The following is an 18,844-nucleotide window of genomic DNA, read 5'->3' as shown; positions in this document are numbered from 1 at the left end:
ACCTTTACTTTCTTGTCTCTCCCCAAGATCTCATGGTAATATCACAATAAAAGACACAGTATAGTTTTAAAAGTTTCACATTCTTTAGAAAAAAATCCTAACACTTTAAAATTTTAATCTCTTTAAAAGAGTCAATGCCTCTTTAAAGTACAAAGTCTCTCAACAGGTAGCTCCTGTAAAATAAAATAAATTTTTTTTTTTACAAACTTCTTACTCATGAATGAAGAATCAAGATACAGTCATAATTAAGACAAAGCAAAACTGAATCCCAACCATATAAATAGCTCAGTGTCCAACATATGGGACGTTCTCATGATCTCCTAGGCTATGAAGTATTTGGGAAGCTCTGCTCTAGCACATACAGCTCGTTGCAAGCTCAGGCTGGCTCCCCTGTACCCCTGGTACTGTCCTCAGTGACCATCCCACAGACCCAGCATCTCCAGTATCCTGGAGGCCCTACTGAAACTAAGCCTGCTTTCTTCAAGGGCTCTAACCTTGCCTCCTAGGGCCATGCCTGAGCTTCTCCCCATATCCTCTCCCAACCCTGGGCCTCCACTAGAGCATAGGCTGCACATTTTCCAGTAGCCTCTCTGGGCTTTTCACAGAGCCTCATCTGCTCTCCAGGACTGCTTTAATCCCTATGCCCTCAAGCCACCAAAACCAGTCATCTGGGAGACTCATACACATTACAACGTTCAGCCTCCAGCCCAAGATGCAACCTTGATCTCCTCTGGACCAGCTTCTGTGTGCTGAGCCTGAGGAAATACTTCCAGAAAATTTCAGCTCAGTGCTGCTGGTTTCTTATTAATCACAGTGGAATTTTCAACTCCAGCTAACCAGTATAGATTCTATCAGTAAAGCAAAGGTTTCTCTTTAGTGGCGCTGGCTTCTTGTTAATTACAGCTGAATATTGGGCACCAGCTGACTAGAAACCAGAATTTTTCAGTTCGAAACATCTCGCAAACAGCCTAATACAGTCTGTACTTCACTCTGGAGTGTCAAAAGCCAGAAATGCAGTTGTCTGCCTTTCTCTCGGGATTCTTATCTTCAGAGTTTCCACCAAACACCCACTAAGCTGTAAGCACTCAAGGGTCTTTCCAGCCCAACATTCCAAAGTCCTTCCACAATCCTCCTAAGAACAACACATGTCTGTCACAGCAGCACTCCACAAACTTGCTACAGATTTTTGTATGAATTTGCTTTCAATAGCTGTGATAAATACCACAGCCAAAGCAGCTTGGGAATAAAAGGATTTATTTCAATTTACAGATTACAGTCCATGGTGAAGAGAAGACACGGCAAGAATTCAGGAACCTGGAGGCAGGAATAGTTACGGAGAAACACTGTTTGCTGGCTTGCACCCCAAGGCTTGTTCAGCCTGCTTTCTTCTACATCCCAGAAACACATGTCCGGGAGTGGCTCCCAGTGGCCTCGGGCCTCCCACATCAATAATTAGTCAAGAAAGTACCCCCACAGACTGTCACAGGCCAGTCTGATGGAGACATTTTCACAACTGAAGTTAACAAATACCAACCAGAATAGGGTGTCAGAAGAAAATAACTTGACTTCTTTGATATAAGACTTCCACTAAACTTCCCAGTCTGCAGTAATTTGGGTGACAGTCCTGGAGGCCTAGTAGAATATTAGCCTTTTTTAAAAGTTCATTGAGTATTGTCACCCTAGACTTACTCATCCTCTGAACGCCAAACATCACGGACTACACGGTAATGGCATGGAACCTAACAAAATACCAAAACTCAGATAAAATGCTCTTACCGGCAAAGAGAAAATTCGGTTACCTTTCACTTACAACATAAAGATTCAATTTTCTCATAAACAAGCCTGAGGTTAGTTGGTAGCAGGCTACTGCAGAAGTTTATTATATTTGGAAACTTGGCCCTTTTCCATCTCCTCATTTTATGAACTGTAGTACTCTTTTTTTATATTAAGTTATTCTTTGACAATTCATATACACATGTAATTCGTCCTGGTTACTCCCGCCCCCACACTCTCTCACCTCTCTTCTGCTTCCTATCAGTTCCCTCTTCCCTCTTTCGGTCCCCTCTCCAGATTTATGACTTCTGCTTTTACTTTCTATCAATTTAATTTAACCATGACTACCTGCCTGGCCACTGGATTGAGACTATCCACTGGAGCCTGATGGGGTCAACAGTAGAGACATAGCTTAAGACAAGGACTCTCCCTTTCCCTGAATCAGACAGTAGGAAACAGTTCATCAGTGAGGGTGGACTCCCTGAGTTCCTACCCAGCCAAGCCTCACTGTTGTTGGGCCCTTTCTTGTGCAGACATGGTGCAGTCGTCTGCAGCTGTTGAGTGCGGCACACGTTTTGAAGAACGGCTTGTTCATTTGGAGTTCACTTTTGGTTATTAATTTTTTCTTTACAGGGGATAGGGTGGCGTTACGCTGGTGATCTCTAGGCTGCTTGTCTACTTATGCACCAGGAAAAGGGAGAACGGATACCCTAAGTTTGGTGAAAAACCACATCGATGCTCTGCAGGCTTCTGCAGACCACACAGCACCCTAATGTAATGTAACCCATGCGTGCCATCACACACACGGGGCTAAAGGGGACTAGAGGGGTGGTGCTTCAGAAATAAGAAAAGGTAGCTATGTCTGACACAAACTGGGGGCCTCAATCCCAACAGGAATAAGGGGAAACTTTAAAAAACGTGTATAGATTCGATGCCTAGGCTTCATGTTCAAAATTTCTCTCTGTCTCTGTCTCTCTCTCCCTCTGTCTCTCTGTCTCTGTCTCTCTTTCTCTCTCTCTGTGTGTGTGAGACTATTAATTCTTGAAGTGATTTCACTATGGGAACAGGTTGAGAACCAAAGAAATCAAGTCTGATCACCTGAAACAAAGCTGAGATTCAAATAGCAAGCAAGACAGGAAAAGTAATGGGTAGTTACAGGAAGTGCATGCTGTGGCAGAAACAGCTGGAAGTCATTTGCTCAGGGCAGTATGACCCAGCTGCGTTGCAGCATATTTAAATACAAGGTTAAAGTGGCAAAGCAATCCCTTTCTTATCTGTATCTTTCATTTTCCGTTTCCTCCTCTTCCATCGTTCTTAGTCTTTCTCTTCCTATCTATCTCCCTCCCTCACACTCCATGTTTCTACCATTTGTCTCCTTCTCCGTCAGTCCAGCACATCTTCAGAATCCGATCGTATACAGGACCAGAAGTGTTGTCTCAGACTGGACAGATGACTCGGTGGCTGAGTGCAGCTGCTACTCGAGCGTGAAGAGGTTATGTTACCTTAGCTCTTCTGTTACCAGTAAAGACTTAGGAGTCGTATATTGGGGGAAAACTTGATAGATCAAAGAAGTGGAGGGGCAAGCAGCTGTGACATTCATGCAGTTTCATCATGCAGGGTTGTGGTAGGTTCTGGTTTAAATTCCCCTGCCTGTGTCTGAACATTTTTTTTCTTATTTTCATTAGTAGGTCTTTCTAAGGCTTGTATCTTATCATTCAATATTTCATATTTGACACAGTTACTAAACCACTTCTTAAGGATAAAATATGAATTATCAAACTGATAGCAATTTGGTGTAGGAGGGCCATCTGTCAATGAGTTACTTTCATTGATTAATAAAGAAACTGCCTTGGCCTTTTGATAGGTCAGCCCTTAGGTGGGTGGAGTAGACAGAACAGAATGCTGGGAAAAAGAAAGCAGAGTCAGGCAGATGCCATGCTTCTCCTACCCAAGATGGACGCTGGTTAGACTCATGCTAATAAGCCACAGTCAAGTGGCGATACACATTAATAGAAATGGGTTAATCAAGATGTGAGAATTAGCCAACAATAGGCTAGAATTAATGGGCCAGGCAATGTTTAAATGAATACAGTTTCCGTGCAATTATTTTGGGAAAAGCTAGCCGGTGGCCGGGAGCTGGGCAGCGGGAAGTGGCCCGCTGCTTCTTTTATAGCAATTATAATTGACATTATGTCAATTCCACCTAAGTAGAATTTTTTTTCCATTTTCAAGTCTTCCATTGCGTTAAAAAATCCTAACTCCCTGCATTGTGATACATTCTAGTCTTAAAGGGGGAAAGATTTTTCTTTAGACTCCAAATCTGCAACTATTCAGTTTGCCCACTCAACAGCAACAACCGTGACAACAGTGGTCGGTGACACAGATGTTAGGGTAAAAACCTGATAGGTCAAATAAGCAGCAAAGGAGTGGCTAGCTGACCCTCTCTCCACACTTCTAGACCAAAAAGAAAGTCCCAAAAGTCCGTGAGTCTCCAAGTCTCTCCTTATTCTTTCCTATGCCTCTCTATCCATATCCTGGATCCTCCATGTACTCTATGACTGGCTCTTGTCAACTAATCACTGGCTCCACCCCCTGATTAAAGGTGGACTTTTCTAACACAGTCTCAGGGTGTCGCTGTGCGATCAAATATCCTACAATATGAAGATCTGAGTTCAGATCCCAGCTCCCACCTAAAAATCTGCATGCTTGTAATTTCTGTGCTGTGAGGGACAGAGACAGGAGGATCTGCTGGAATTTGCTGCTCAGCCAGAGTCACTGAACAAATGTTGAATTATAGGTTCAATAAACGTCCCCATCTCAAGATAATAAGGCATAGAACAGTGGATCAGGAATACAGATGGCCTCTTCTGGCCTCTGTATTCACACAGGCATGGGTACTGTCACACACAAGCACATATACTACCCCATATCTACACACAGAAGTATTCTGTCTAACCAAAACATTTTACTACATCATTAGTTTAACATTCCCACTAACAACCTATTGCCCATTGCTTAGCTTCTGTGTAAGACAGTGCAGGGGCATTTTGTGGAGCTCACACACCTGCCTTTGATGGTAAGTGCATGAGGCCTGAGCATTAGCTATGTTTTGACTTGTTTGAGAAGGAAGTACCCTTTTTGAAATTCACATGATGATGCCTCAGAGACTTCTGGGGCCCTGGCAGTATATGGCCTCCTTTTCTGCTCTAATATTGTTGTGACTGTTACAATGTTCTCTTCCACAATGAGGCAAAAACTTGATCCAGTGGTCATTACAATGGTTTGGAGCCATTTGGAACTCATTTGTTCCTTCCTCTTCACTTTCCACAATACCCCTTTTCCTCCATGTTTTGTGAAGCCTTGGTTTTGTCAGCTTGGTTCAACTTCTCAGCCACTTTGATTCATCCATGATCAGTGGACCTCTGCAGTAAGAGCACCACTATGTAGCCCAAACAGTGTAATAGAGACAGCCTTCTTAGATAGAGGTGGTTTATTTTTCATGGAAAATAAAAGCCTGTGTTTCCAAAATCACCTTGCCATGAGAAAGGCATGAGTAGGCACAAGAAATAGCCAGTTTGGGAAGTGGATTAATGCCCCCCACCAGTGCCTTAGGCTATCATGAGTTTGATTGGGAAAACACCAAAAATGCATGATACGTTTAGAAATTGGTCACTGGTGACCTCCAGCAGCTAAGTTTCAAGAAATGGATAAACATAAACAAATGCCAATTTCAGATAGCTAAGATAGCATGAGCAAGTATAGGAGAAAGGCAAGCTCCTAGACCTGTGAGAGTGTGGGTATGTGAGTCTGTGTGTGTGTCAGTGTGTATGAGTGTGTGTGAGAAAGTCTGGATATCAGAATGTGTTTGTGTTTGTGTGTATGTGTGTGAGAGAGAGAGATAGTATGGGTGTAAATAAGAGACACCTGAGTAGGCTTATTGCCCAAGTAAATTCATGCTCTAGACAGTCTGAGGGCAAGGCTCTGCAATCAAATGCCTTCCGTCACAACTAGTTCTCCTTTTAATTTGAAACAACAGAAATGCGCCCAACCTTTCTTCTAGCATGATGATCGGGGCTGAGGTTTTATTGTGTAGTTTATTTTAGCGCCACAGCTCCGTTAGTTATGCTCCATGGTTTTCATGCTGTTATCTTTTCCAACTTCTGTTGAGTTTTGCTTATTGTGACCTTTCAGGGCATTCTAACGTCCGAGCGCAGAGCTAAGCTCACACAGTCTGAATTTACTGCATCACCTAAGTAAGCCATTGGCTTTCCCTTGTCTTTATTGCAGCGGTTTCCCTGTCTATGGGTCACAGTGCTGTACCAGCCAGCAGAGCGGGTGTATCTGCATTTGAGGAAGACACTTCTACTTTCAGGAGGGCTTTCAACAGCTGAGTTTTACCTGGCAAGGGACTGGAAATCACGTGAACATAGCTCACTAAACCCAATCTTCAACACAACTTCCCCTCTGCTGGATCCCCACAGAGTTCAGGGTCACTCCGTTGTCACCTTCCAAGAAAGAGGCTGAAGGGAAGTTAGCTAGGCAATGTCTGCAGAGGACTACCACCCCAATAGTGTCTTTTACAGCTTTCACAAACTGTATCAGGGGACACCTTGTAGAGAAGGCTAGTGAAGGTCAGGAGCCTGGGGACTCCTTGAATCTACAGTAAATCTGCTGATCTCTCCTGTAGTGGGTACTGCCACTTAGCAGGAACTCCAGCAGTGTCTGAATAGATAGGTATGAAAGCCACCGGGGGAAAGGTAGGAGGAGGGGAGGGAGCTGAACAACCCCACCAGAGCCTGTAAAGAAGACACCAGATGCTGTCAGCAGTTGGTCAAGTACCTGTCAGCACCCGCCTGACCTCAGTCAGGCAGTGTGTTCTGCTCATAGCTGGTGCTTTGGACCCCTGGATAAGCAGCCTGTGTTCTTCCTCCTGCTCACCTCTAGCTGGTCTAGGCACACAAAGGGCTATATTCTCATCACCATGTTGGGAAGATTGCCAATCACCCAGCCTCCCCGTGTGCCTCTTTGATTTGCTACTTTTAAAGGGCATGAAGGCAGGCATTCAGAGGCAAGCTTTTAAAGCTGACATTACCCTAGTGCGAGTCCCTACTGCAACATCTTCGCTGGCACAGCTGGGCGGGTAGCAGCGCTTGCCCTATAAAATGTTTGATACTTTGCCAGTAAACTGTAAAGAGGAGAAGAAAGCCCATGTCTACTTTGCAGTCACAGGGCAGCTTTGGAATGTGCTTGCTGAAGCAAAGCATGACCCTTGCTCTGTCGGATTACAGACCCCCAGCCCTGCTCAGAGGAGGTGTAAAGTTTCAGAACTGCAACTTCACTTTCCAGTCTTCACTTGGCAACCTAGGAAATTTAGTGCCTGTCCCCCGACCCCTGCCTCCCTGGTAGTTTTGATAGTTAAGTGTGTCCTTGTGACCCACTGAAACCATCTTGTCACAGGGCCAATGACATTTCCATTCACCTTGTTTGTCAAGCTACTATTTGTACATCAATCAGAACTGCACCTCCCCTGACCCACGTAGTCCTCTTTACAGGTGGCCCCACTCCACTGTCCCTAGGGCAGAGAATCTTGGCAGCCCTTCAAACCATCCCTCTAGTCACACTTCAGAGTCTGGGTTGTCTACTGAAAACTGAAAATAACTAGGACTTGAACCAAAACTGCTCCCAAGCCTGCTGAGTAATCCACTTGCTTGTAACCCTAAAAGGGAGCTTGTGTTAAGAAACTTGTAAGTTCAAGGTCAGCCTGAAATAGCTACTTAGTAAAATCCAGTCTCCAAAACACAGACAACCAACCGAAAGCTTACTAAAGGTTAATGCTTTTCCAAATTTCATATCCATTTTCAAATAATAGAAAGTCAAGCATTTATGTTCATCTGTCTCTCTCGCTTCCTCCTTCCTCCCCCTCTCTGTATCTCTCTCTACCCCAACAAACCCCAGTTGTGTGCTTAGGCACACATACCAGAGAACAGCCTTGAATGAAGTTCTTTAAGCACCGTTTACCTTTTATTTTGCGGGGAGTACATGATGCCCACATTCCTAAGAAGTGGGGTGGGTGGATTTGGTCCCTCAATAGATTATGGATGTTTATCATTGTTTAGAGAGGTTTGTTGCAAATTGTTATTGGTCATAGTTATGGAGGAAACTAAGCAAAGGAGATTAGATTCAGGGATCTTGTTCTGAAAAGACAAAAGGGATATAGGATAAAAGGGTAAATTATTGAATCTGTTTTTAAACTTAAAAAGCAACTGCTAGTCTTACATAGAATTTTTGTATACTGATACAAATTTAGGGTTATTTTTGTTATACTACATATATGTGTATATATGTGTGTGTGTGTGTGTGTGTGTGTGTGTGTGTTTCTACTCTTGTTTAAGGTATTCTACCTATGCAACACATTTGAAAATGTAAAGTTCTACTCCTTGAAATCTATTATTACAAACTATTTAGTATAATTAAAAAATACAAGTTAGTAGTTATTCATTTATAACAATCAAGTTTGTAACCAAGGATTTGTCATAGAGCAGGCTTCTCCATGGGCAGCTGGAACTTTACCTCTCTGAAAAGTGGTGAGAGCTAAGTGTAGGATGTGCCCCCTCAGAGTTACTTTGCCCCAGGATCAAAGAATCTAGGCCTTTACCCATCCATCTTGTCAGCCACAGGTAAGGATTAGTTCAGGCCCTTCTAGCCTACCATTGTTAGATAAGGCATTAGCTCTGGGAGGAACTGACCAATGACTGGAAGAAAAGATTTAAAGAACAAAAGATGGTAATGATTTCTCTATCTAGGCCAGATCAGGGCTTTCAACAGGGTATAAAGATGTTGGTGGTCAAAGAAATAGGATAAAAACAAAACAAGAAAATGTGTTGATTGGCTAGGAAAATTCTTAAGAGCATCAGAGCACCCCTGCTAGCGGAGGTATGCACACAGAACAGTGGCCTTTCCCCTGGAAAACGTATCTACTCTAGGCATACTTTAACGTCTCTATATATTCTTATATTTTATACATATGCAGGTAAAAGATTGAATTCTGCTTAAAATAGGCTTCCAAGAAAAGTGCACCCCTTCCTGTGAAAGTTCCCGCCCCTGGGGAGGAGCCAGGGAATTGATAACCAGAAAGCAGAACTGTAAGACACCCATGCCTGCTAAGCTTAGGTCCTGCTGTTCTGTCCAGGCGGCTCTTTTCTTAAGGAATATATTCTATTCAGTACTTTCTTTAATTAAACTTTTGGCTGCTTGAACTATGACTGTGCCCCAGATAAACTCCTCTCTATTGGGAGCATAGGAATGGAAGTTTCTGGTGGGGTAGAGACAAGAAGAAATTGTAGGTCTCCCCATAGCACCTCTGGGAAGTATGCTCCTGAAGGTACAGAAGACAGAGAATTATGGGTACTATATGTTAGAAGTCTGGCTGGTGAGCCCAGATATGGTGTCATGATACTGAGCTGGGACACTAGTCTCATGGGATACAGTAGTCCATGGGGCTACTATTCCCCACATGATCTGCTGACGTCAGAAGTTTGCACTATCTATGGAGAGAGAGGATACCCTGGATGATCCAGATATCCAGATAATCTGTCTCGACAGGACCCTCTGGGGGTATACAACAGGACCCGTCCTCCAGTGACTGTGGACACTGGTGTGAGTAAGGTGGGATGTTGGGGGCCATGACAGAAATTCTTGGAACTGGAGCTCTAAGGAAGGGAAGTAAAAACACAATTTGGTATTGCTCTGGGGAAGTGAATTCATGAGGCTGATTTGACCCTGTTGGCATTTCAGAAATGAATGGGCCATTTGGAAGTGGTGGACATGATAGCTTCTTGATGCTTGTGAAACATCCTTGCTGTCAGGGCAATCCCATGCACCCATGCAGCCAAGAATAATGCAGCACCCCCAAACTCTGTCCCTTTACTTTTAAGTGAAATACTGGCTTATAAAATACCTGAGTGGGTAGCCTACATTACACGCAAACACATGTGTGTATGCACACACGTGCGTACACACACACACACGTGCGTACACACACACACACACACACAGAGTCTTCTCTCCATGGTTAATAAAAGTGTTTTCCAGAAATACTGCTTCCTTCTAAATCAAGAGGAGACATATTTTGAGATGCCTTCTCAATATCAAAACTGAGATACTGTTTTGCTCAGAGCTCTATCAAGAGCTGCTCTACAGTTCAGAATGTTTAGCACAGAGTCAGCAGCATCTACAGTTCTCAATCAGGAAATCAGAGGAAGAGGCGAAAGTGTGTGCACTACTTCCTTAAGTCTACTTAATGTTTTCCAGTGTGTCTGTGTGTGATCATACACATGTGCACAAATCATAGGATGGTTAAAAAATACTGGATCCACGAGATCTTCCCGTCTCAGCAGAGACAACAGGTTTCATTATATCTTTTTTTAATTTTTAAATAATTAATTAATTTTTAAAAAAAATATCTTTTCTCATTTTACATAGCAATTCCAATTCCCACTCTCTCCCCTCCTCCTGCCCCCTTCACCTTCCTTCCAGTCCTACCCCCAATCCACTCCTCAGAGTCGGTAAGGTTTCCCATGAGGAGTTAACAAAGTCTAGCACATTGCTTTGAGGCAGGAAAATTGAAGAACAGGCAGAGATCCACAGCGGAGCATTGGGCTGAGTCCCCAAAGTCCAGTCGAAGAGTAGGAGGAGTGGGAATATGAGCAAAGAGGTCAAGACCATGATGGGGATACTCACTGAAACAGTTTAACCTGTTTGCCTGAGCTAATGGGGAGCCCACCAACTCTGGCCTGACAGAAAGGGAACCAGCATAGGAACAAACGAGACCCTCTGAATGTGTGTGACAGTTGTATGGCTGGGGCAGACTATGGGGCCATAGTGAGTTGTATGGCAGTGAGACTAGGATTTATCCCTACTGCTCATTATATCTTTTTAAGCCATCTTGTCGTGTGATTTAGATGCAGACATGTAAATTATTCTCTTGCATATTACACTCAGTTTATTTCTCCTGTGTATTAGTTAGAATATTGTATGTCTTGAAAGTTTATTATACAAACAAGTATTTATTTTTGTGTGACTTTCATGTAGAATAGAGTGCTCAAAATCCCTTCCTATAAAAAAGGATGGGCCTGGGAGTGCTTAGTTCCTGCTCTAAGTCTACAGGAGAAAAGAGCTATCATGAGCAGAAGTTGCGAGCGCCCCCTGCTGGTAACAGGGACTCCTGCCAGCCTTCTGTCTTTGGTCCTCTAGATTGTAGCGTCTGAGAGCTTCCAGACCAGAGTGGGTTTAGTGGGAAGAGGGTGGGAAACGTGAAAAGAAATCTGACTTAAATTTGACTTAGTAATATGGAATGTGGAACATGTGCTTTTCTTTCCTAAGAGCTGACATGGACTAACTGGTCTGAACTAGAGAGACAAGAACGCTTTCAAAATATAAGGGGGGGGGGGGAGGATGTGTTCCTTTTTGAAAGTTTTTTTTCTTATTTAATTAACAAAGTCACCCTTCTCTTATTCCTCATTGAATGGCCCTGGCAGCTATTGCTTCTTTTTTGAGTCGGCACTACATTGGTTTTATTGTCTAAATAAAATCCAAAAGGACGTATTCGTTCCTCTCCTGCAGTTTCATCTTGATTCCACGAGGTGGCACTGTGCTAGTCTAGAGACGGCACAGCTGAACACTAGAGAAAAAGAGAGCGTGTGTTTGTGCTGAGAACAAGCGACCAGGGTGGTTTGCCGAGACTGAGACTGAGGGAGGACAGGAGAAGCCTGCCCCGAGGCTCAGACATTTTCAGCATTTGCTCTTTTGCAGGTTTTCGGAATTCTGCTTCCCGGAAGAAACATAGAGAACTCTCAAAGCATAAGCCTGATTCATTTGCCCTGTGACGCTGTCGGACCTCACACAGCCGATTTTACCCTACACTTTCTTTAGTGTACCCCGTTTGTCTGCTTATTCCTGTTGAATTCCTAAGACCGCTTCAATCTCCCCATCTCTAGAAAATATGAACTGGTCAAATTATCACTTCTATCCCTGTGTCATTCTCTGACATAGCTACCCGCTTCTCTTAGGACACTGCTATAATTATACCGCTAGAAAACACCTTTCCTACCAGGAAATGGCTATAACTGTCTTTAGGAGAGGGACAGAGTTTGTGTTATGTAAAACAAACAAAAAAAACAAAAAAACCTTAGCAGTCCGTAATGTCTGCCTCAGGAGGCAGTGAGTTCCTTGTCTTTAGGAATACTTGGAGCAGATGGTCGGAATACCCCGCACACCAGCCTCCCAAACAGGTACGCGCTGCAAGCCACCCTTACTATCACTTCCGGGTAGCTCTTAAGGACCTGAGCCGCAGTCTCTCCAGCGCAGTTTCTCCCTCTTTTGTTGAAACTAATGAGTCACGATCAGAGGAATGTTTTTCTGTGACTCCAAAACCATTTTGCTTAATGAGGTACTAAGTCTTTATAATTAGGCCCAGAAGGAAATGAGGACGTGGCCCTTAAGAGCAATAATTATTTCAGTTATTTATGGTAATAAAAAATTGAAAATAGGAATTCTTCCTCAGAATGCGACTATTTATTCTTTTACATATTGCCTAACAGGCAATTACCCTATTAAGGCAGCGTTTTGTTGCTAAAGACATTAATTGAAATGTAAATTAAATGTAAATCAGCTAATTAAATTGATATGTAATGAACTTGTCAGGCGGGCCTCTCTGATCAGATGCCCTTCACTAATAAACAAGAACCGTGGCCCGCCCAACACACAACTGGGGCAGAGAAGCCCTAGCCGAACTGCACCTGGACAGCCAAGAACAGAGGGCAGGCTCTTCAGAACTTCCGGAGCTGAGAACATTAGGTCATTGCTCTTGGGAACACTATTTTGGGGTACCTATCTGGGCTTTTCTTCAGATACAGAGCTTCACATGTAGACACTAGAAAATTCCGTGCAAACTGGGACGTGTAAATGGTCTGCCTGGAAGTCGGGTGTATCTTGGGGGTAACCATTCATGGGGGCACCACCAGTGCTTTCTGATTCCCTTAGCTGCGCGCTCCTCTCTGGGATGCGCCGTCCTTGGGTTGATGTCTTATGGACCCCCCCCCCCCATTCTATACAGCCACAGCGGAGCAGAGTTAAATGAAGTTAAGTGTTGAGGCTTTTGTCACTTGACCTAGGACATTTTTGCCGCTAGCATGAGCTGGCGCAGCTGAGCCAGTTGTTCAAATATTGAAACACTCCATTGGCAAATAGCTACTTTTCTACCTCAAGGCTATTTGTGTCTCAGATGTATGTGTCTCCTTTGTCCTGGCCTCTCAAGATCCTTTCCCAGCGCCCTCAGCATGGAAAGCGTCCATGTCTAGTATGAGAAAGGCCCCTCAAGGCACTGGGTTAGCACCCATTCTGATTAGCTAATACCCCTGTACACCCTGGAGTGGATTACTCCTAAACCAATCCTTGTGATGGAGAAATCCCATTCCATTGTAGCAAACTGAAAGATGCTTCCTTGGTTGCTGGGTGTGTCCACCTGTGGTCGACAGGCCACAGTCGTCCCAGGACAGCTACAGATGCAGCCCAACGTACTGTAAATGATCAGCTTTCACAATGGCAAAAGTTTGGACACCCAGGCCTGCTAGAGTTGGTTAACAGTGATCCTCAAAGTTGAATACACATCGAAATCACCTGAAGGGATTCTCAGAGCAGAGGGCTGAGCTCCACTCCCAAAGCTTCTGATTCGGGGATGTGTCCTGAGCCTCTGTGTCGCTGTCAGGTTGCTAGGTAACAGGGATGCTGCAGGGCTGGAGACCACACTTAGAGCCACCCTTCAGAGCACTGAGAACATCATCACTCAGGTTGAGTTATGGTGAGCAATACAGTTGAGGAACCGGAGGAAAGAAAACTGTAGGCAGAGCCACGGATTTGGATAAAAGAAATCGTTTCAGTGCTCAGCTGTGTTCGTATATGTTACCCCTCTGGTCACTGATTAAATACTTCTCTAAAGGAACTCAAGAGAGGAAAGGTTTGCTTTGGCTCAGAGTTTTAAGGACTTAAATCTGTTATGGCAGGAGAGAAGACCTGGTAGTGGGTGTTTCTATGACATCTGGATATGCAGCAGCTTCCTGCTTATTTTTCAGTGGACCAGAATGCAAAGACACGACAAGAAGAAGGGTCAGCTGTCAACTGTGCCACCAACCTCCAGTGATGACTTCCTCCAATGAGGCGCCACCTACTCATCATTCCATAACCTCCCCACACAGCATCCCCAGGGGCACCAAGTATTCGAACACGAGGGCTTACGAGGGACATTTTACATCCTGAGTGTCACAACTATTTATAGCTGTCTTCCTGTTACAATTGGGTGAATGGGACAAGCACCTAATGGCTTTTGAGACCTAAAATCTTTACTGTTTTTTAGTTGTTGTTTTAGGTGCTTGCCCCAACTCTGATGACCTGCATTTGATCCTTGGAACCCACATGATGGAGAGATAAAACCAACTCTTGCAGTTTGTACTATGGTCTCTGCTTGTATGCTACGGCATGCTCACCACCACCCCACCCCACCTCCCATACACAAAATAATGTTAATGTAATAATAAAAAGAGATTTATGTATCTTAGTAGGATTCCCTACTGACTAGCTGACTGAATCCCCAGTTGGGTCTCTAAATCTGGAGAGGCTCCAAGATCCAGGGAGCCCAAGACCTTCTCTCAGCTTTCTTAACACGTTCCTCTTTGGCTAGGGAAGCACAGATGGTTCCCGTATCTGAGAAGATCCATTCATTAGGAAAACTGCCGAACACGGTTCAAGAGGCTAAGGACTTAGCAGTGAACAAAGCCGCTCGTTCCCCAGCCAAGGTCGCCAATGGATGAGTCTTAGCGCACCCTTCAAGCTTCTAACCAGAGTATCGGCACCCATGGATTGTGAGTGTTTCCCTAGTTGATAAAACATGACATATCCTCACAAAGAAATAGATCATGTATAGCCATGGTTCTCATCCTTCCTAAGGCATCGACCCTTTAATACAGGTCCTCATGTTGTGCTGACCCTCCATCATAAAATTACTTCATTGCTACTTCATAACTGTAACTTTGCTACTGTTGTGAATCATAATGTAAGTGTCTGATATGCTATGCAATCTCCAAAGGGGTCACGACCCACAGGTTGAGAACCACTGATTTGCAGTCTCCTGGTACCATCCCCAGGACTCTGACTATGTGATCCTTTCATCAACATTCTCCTCTCCAAAAAAGCAACTTCGGCCTTGGCTCTTATGAAATTAGTATCATGATGCCCAAGCAGAAGGTCCTAAGCTGGGATCCTCAACACCCACATAAACATTGGGTATGACTGCACACACCTGTGATCCTAGTGCTGGGGAGACGGAGACAGGTGAATTCCCGAACTCATCTGTCAACAGGCCTAACCAATTGGTGAACTCTGGGTTCAGAGGTCCTTCCTTTCAAAACACAAGGTGAGAACAATAGAAGACACCCAGCATCAACTATAGGCCTTCACACATGCACACATACCCACACATACATATGTATCAGCTGCTGAAATACACACACACACACACATACACACAGTGTCTCAACTGCTTTAGCTAATACCAGCTTGCTCTCCAAAACCACACCAAGTGATATACGTAGCAAGAAAGCATCGGCATTGTGCCATAGCCTTACTCTTACTACCTTCAGACTTTTAAGTTCTAATTTTTAAATAAAATTGAATTATAGTAAAAAGAATTATCTACTCTATTAACTAATTTATAGTTCTGGGGATTAAGCCCAGCTAGGCAAGAACTCTACCACTGCGCTATATGGCAATGCATCCTTACTGATCTTTAACTGTATGCTATTATTGATGATATGGGCGATGTTGGACAGCAAATCTCTAGAGCTTATGCATCCTGGTGGAAACCATATGCCTCTATAGTAATAGGTAACCACTCCTTCCTCCCCCTAAACCCTGGTACTAACCATTCTGCTCTCATCCTATGAACATGATCAGTTCAAATACCTTGTGTATTTAGACTTATGGAGTCTTTCTGTGTTGACCTTATTTCCCTCAGCAGGATGTCTTCAAGGTTCATCCATATTACTGTGTGTGCAGAATTTCCTGGTGGGTACTCCACGGGGCATTTAAGCTACATGTTGTGTATATAATCACTTCTTGGAGTACACTTAGGGCACTCCTACACTGTGACCCTTGTGAGTGGTATAGCAATGAACATGAGAGCCACATGGCTTCTTTGTCAGAATGGAGCCTAGAGAAACTGGGAATAAATTCATTCTTAGTCCATGTTCATTGATGCGTATAGACTTTGGGGATGGTTAATTTTAGTGGGTGAACTTTTTATTTGAAAATTCTTTATAATACATTTTTAATGAAAGATAAGAAGTATTGAAAAACTTGACATAACAGTTTGGGAATTGGTTTTGCCTATACTGTCAAGGGGACAGTGTGTGTTTCCTGAGTCTAGGCAGAGCATCATGAGGTAGGAAAACATTGTGGAGGTTATTCCTTACTTCTTGGTGGATAGAAAGCTGGAAACAGGAGACAGAGAAATTTAATAAGGTAAGAAATAGCCCCCAAGGACATGCCCCAGTGTCTTACTTTTTCCAATCCAGCCCACCTCCTGGCCTTCACCATATCTTATATTTCATCACAGTCTCATCCATCAAAGGGCTAATCCACTCATGAGGTCAGAGCCCTCATGATCCACTGTCACAGTGAATGCCACCAGACAACCTAGAGAGGTCTACTTCACTAGGCATTGGTCGATCGGATCGAATCGGCAATCAAAACTAATCGCCAGGAAACGTTAGTGTCTCAGCATAAGCCTGTTAATTTATAGATCCAAATCTTCATGATATTAACTCATTTCATATTACCAAAGAAACTGGATAAATGTGTACGCATGCATGGACCAGAGCGGGCCCGCTGTTGAAATCTGGCTCCGGGGAGCTGTCACTTGGGAATGACTCTGTACAGTCAAGTCACCCTTGCTTTTCCAACGTTCAGCATGGTGACTCATGTCTGTAACCTCAGCACTTGGGAGACTGAGGCAGGATTGCCTCATGTATGAAGCAAGCCAGCTCGGGCTACAGTGAGAACCTGTCTCAAAAACACAAACAAAAAATATTTGTTTACCAGGGATTGATAAAATTTTAGAACATTTTCAGGGGGAGAGAACACAGAGGTGGATGACCTTGGAGAATAAGCATGGATTCTGTAGTTAGTCCACACCCCTGTTGAATACCCAGCTTGCTTTGAGCTTACCCTTTCCCGTGACCTTAAGTTGGGTGGGAGGGCTGCGGGAGAGCGGGTTCCATCTGCAGCCTCACTGGCAAGAGCAACCCACATTGACTTCTTCAGAATCTGCATATTTGATAAATGTGTCACTTGCTATCTTTGTCATTTTTACTTTCATGCAGTTCGGCAGGAGCTTAGCACCGAGGAGCCCTTGAATGGGAAGCTTATGGAGCAATTAAGCCCTTTCCTTGGGGACTCCAGACCTGACGACGGCCGGTGCATAGAGATGAGCAATTGTATGTTTGTCTCTCTCTTGCCAGAGGGGGAAAAAAATGAAATACTCCAAAATTCATCAAGGACTTTTGCTGTATTTCAATGAGCCGTGTGTATCTTGTATATTGTGTAATTAATCTGAAAAACCTCATCTCATACTTAGGGAACAGGCCCATTTTCTATTTCATTTCTTTTAATTAGCTGTTCCCAAGAAAGCGCCACGTGTCTGCCAGATAATTCCCACCCACCTGATGGGAATGGTCAGTAATGCTGAACCACTGATGGCTTTTCACTTAACCCAAATGCCCAGAGACCCACTCCGCGGCCCCTCGTGACCAAGCTTCCAGTCAGACATTGTCAGAAGTGTTATCCTCATCAGATCCTGGAGCTCTGACAGAGGAGCGAGACTTGCCCAAGGTCACAGGGAGGCTTTCACTGTGCAAAGCCAGGTCGCCAAAGTCCTGGGATCTCCAGTAAAGCCCTTCTGCGTTTGAATCTCAGGCTGAAGGTGGCTAGCTGCGTGACTCTCTCTGCAGGTCTCCAGGCTCACCTTGAACTCACTGCTGTTGAGAACACTGCCCCACTTCTGATGCCCTACACTGATGTGGCCACCAGGGCCCGCTCTCACCCTACACACCACATCTGTCTCTATGCCACAGAAAGGAAATGATAGACATTAACACCCTGAAAGCTCAGACTGGGCTTGGGAAAACATACCCAGGTCTGCAGCTGGCTAACACTGAGATATGAACTCTGCACTGGCCCAGCGGAATTAAGCTTTGGCTATTAACGTGCTTGACGGTGAACACTTCAGTGGTTTTCCTCCCTACCGCAGGTTTACGTTTTCCTGCAGAGCACGTCTTGAGAACTCTTAAATATCTTCCGCTTGGATCCTCATCCAAGTTCTGTTCCAGGGAATTCAAACTAGAGCAGTGATCTTTTAAAACATCCTCTCTTGTTCTTGGTTTCCTCATTTGTTGAAAGAGGGTATGTGTAAGAAATTACCTCACAGATTGGTAGAGAAATGTGAAGGAAATATGCCACATAAAGGGTGTTAATTCTGTCCATGTCATTCTAATTTATAATAGTGAACAAAGGAAGAATGATATACATGCCCAACAAGAAGAGAATGGATAGATAAGCTAGGATCTATCTGTATGGAAGACTATTTCACTGTAAGTAAAAATCAGTATTTTTTCAAAGCATTTTCCACAATGAAGAAATGTGTTTAGAGGCTACAATCGTGCAGTCTAACCAGGGGACACCACAAAGAAAAGCATGGAAAAGTGCAAATGCAAAATTAACTGGCTTTGTGGAAAATACAAAAATACACAAAAGCCATTTATCTCTTTATAGTGAGAAGTTATTTATGTTTTTATCTGATTTTGAAATTTTAAAGTTTTCTAAAATCACCTTTTAATGAGAAGGTAAATGTTATCTAGAGAAATTCATTTTAAAATTTCAACTACAATTTAAAAAAAAAAAGATGCTGAAACATAAACTCCGCCCCAGATCTCTAATGGTGTGTTTTTTACTTGCCTTGTTTTCT

At 43.7% G+C, this 18,844-nt stretch overlaps 1 long non-coding RNA gene across 2 annotated transcripts in view; it reads left to right on the top strand.

Moving 5' to 3' along the window:
* Positions 1-17,374, top strand: part of LOC142833417 (uncharacterized) — a 28,656-nt gene extending 11,282 nt beyond the window's left edge. The window contains exons 2-3 of one of the 2 annotated variants that reach the window (XR_012907405.1): positions 1,270-16,590; positions 17,205-17,374. This is a non-coding gene — a long non-coding RNA (uncharacterized LOC142833417). Of the gene's footprint in view, positions 1-1,269 lie in introns of both variants that reach the window. The other variant, XR_012907404.1, reaches the window with a different exon arrangement.
* Positions 17,375-18,844: the final 1,470 nt, after the last annotated feature.

The sequence above is a fragment of the Microtus pennsylvanicus genome, chromosome 13 (genome assembly GCF_037038515.1).
Source record: "Microtus pennsylvanicus isolate mMicPen1 chromosome 13, mMicPen1.hap1, whole genome shotgun sequence".
NCBI lineage: Eukaryota > Metazoa > Chordata > Mammalia > Rodentia > Cricetidae > Microtus > Microtus pennsylvanicus.
This window is presented reverse-complemented; position numbering and strand designations above follow the sequence as displayed.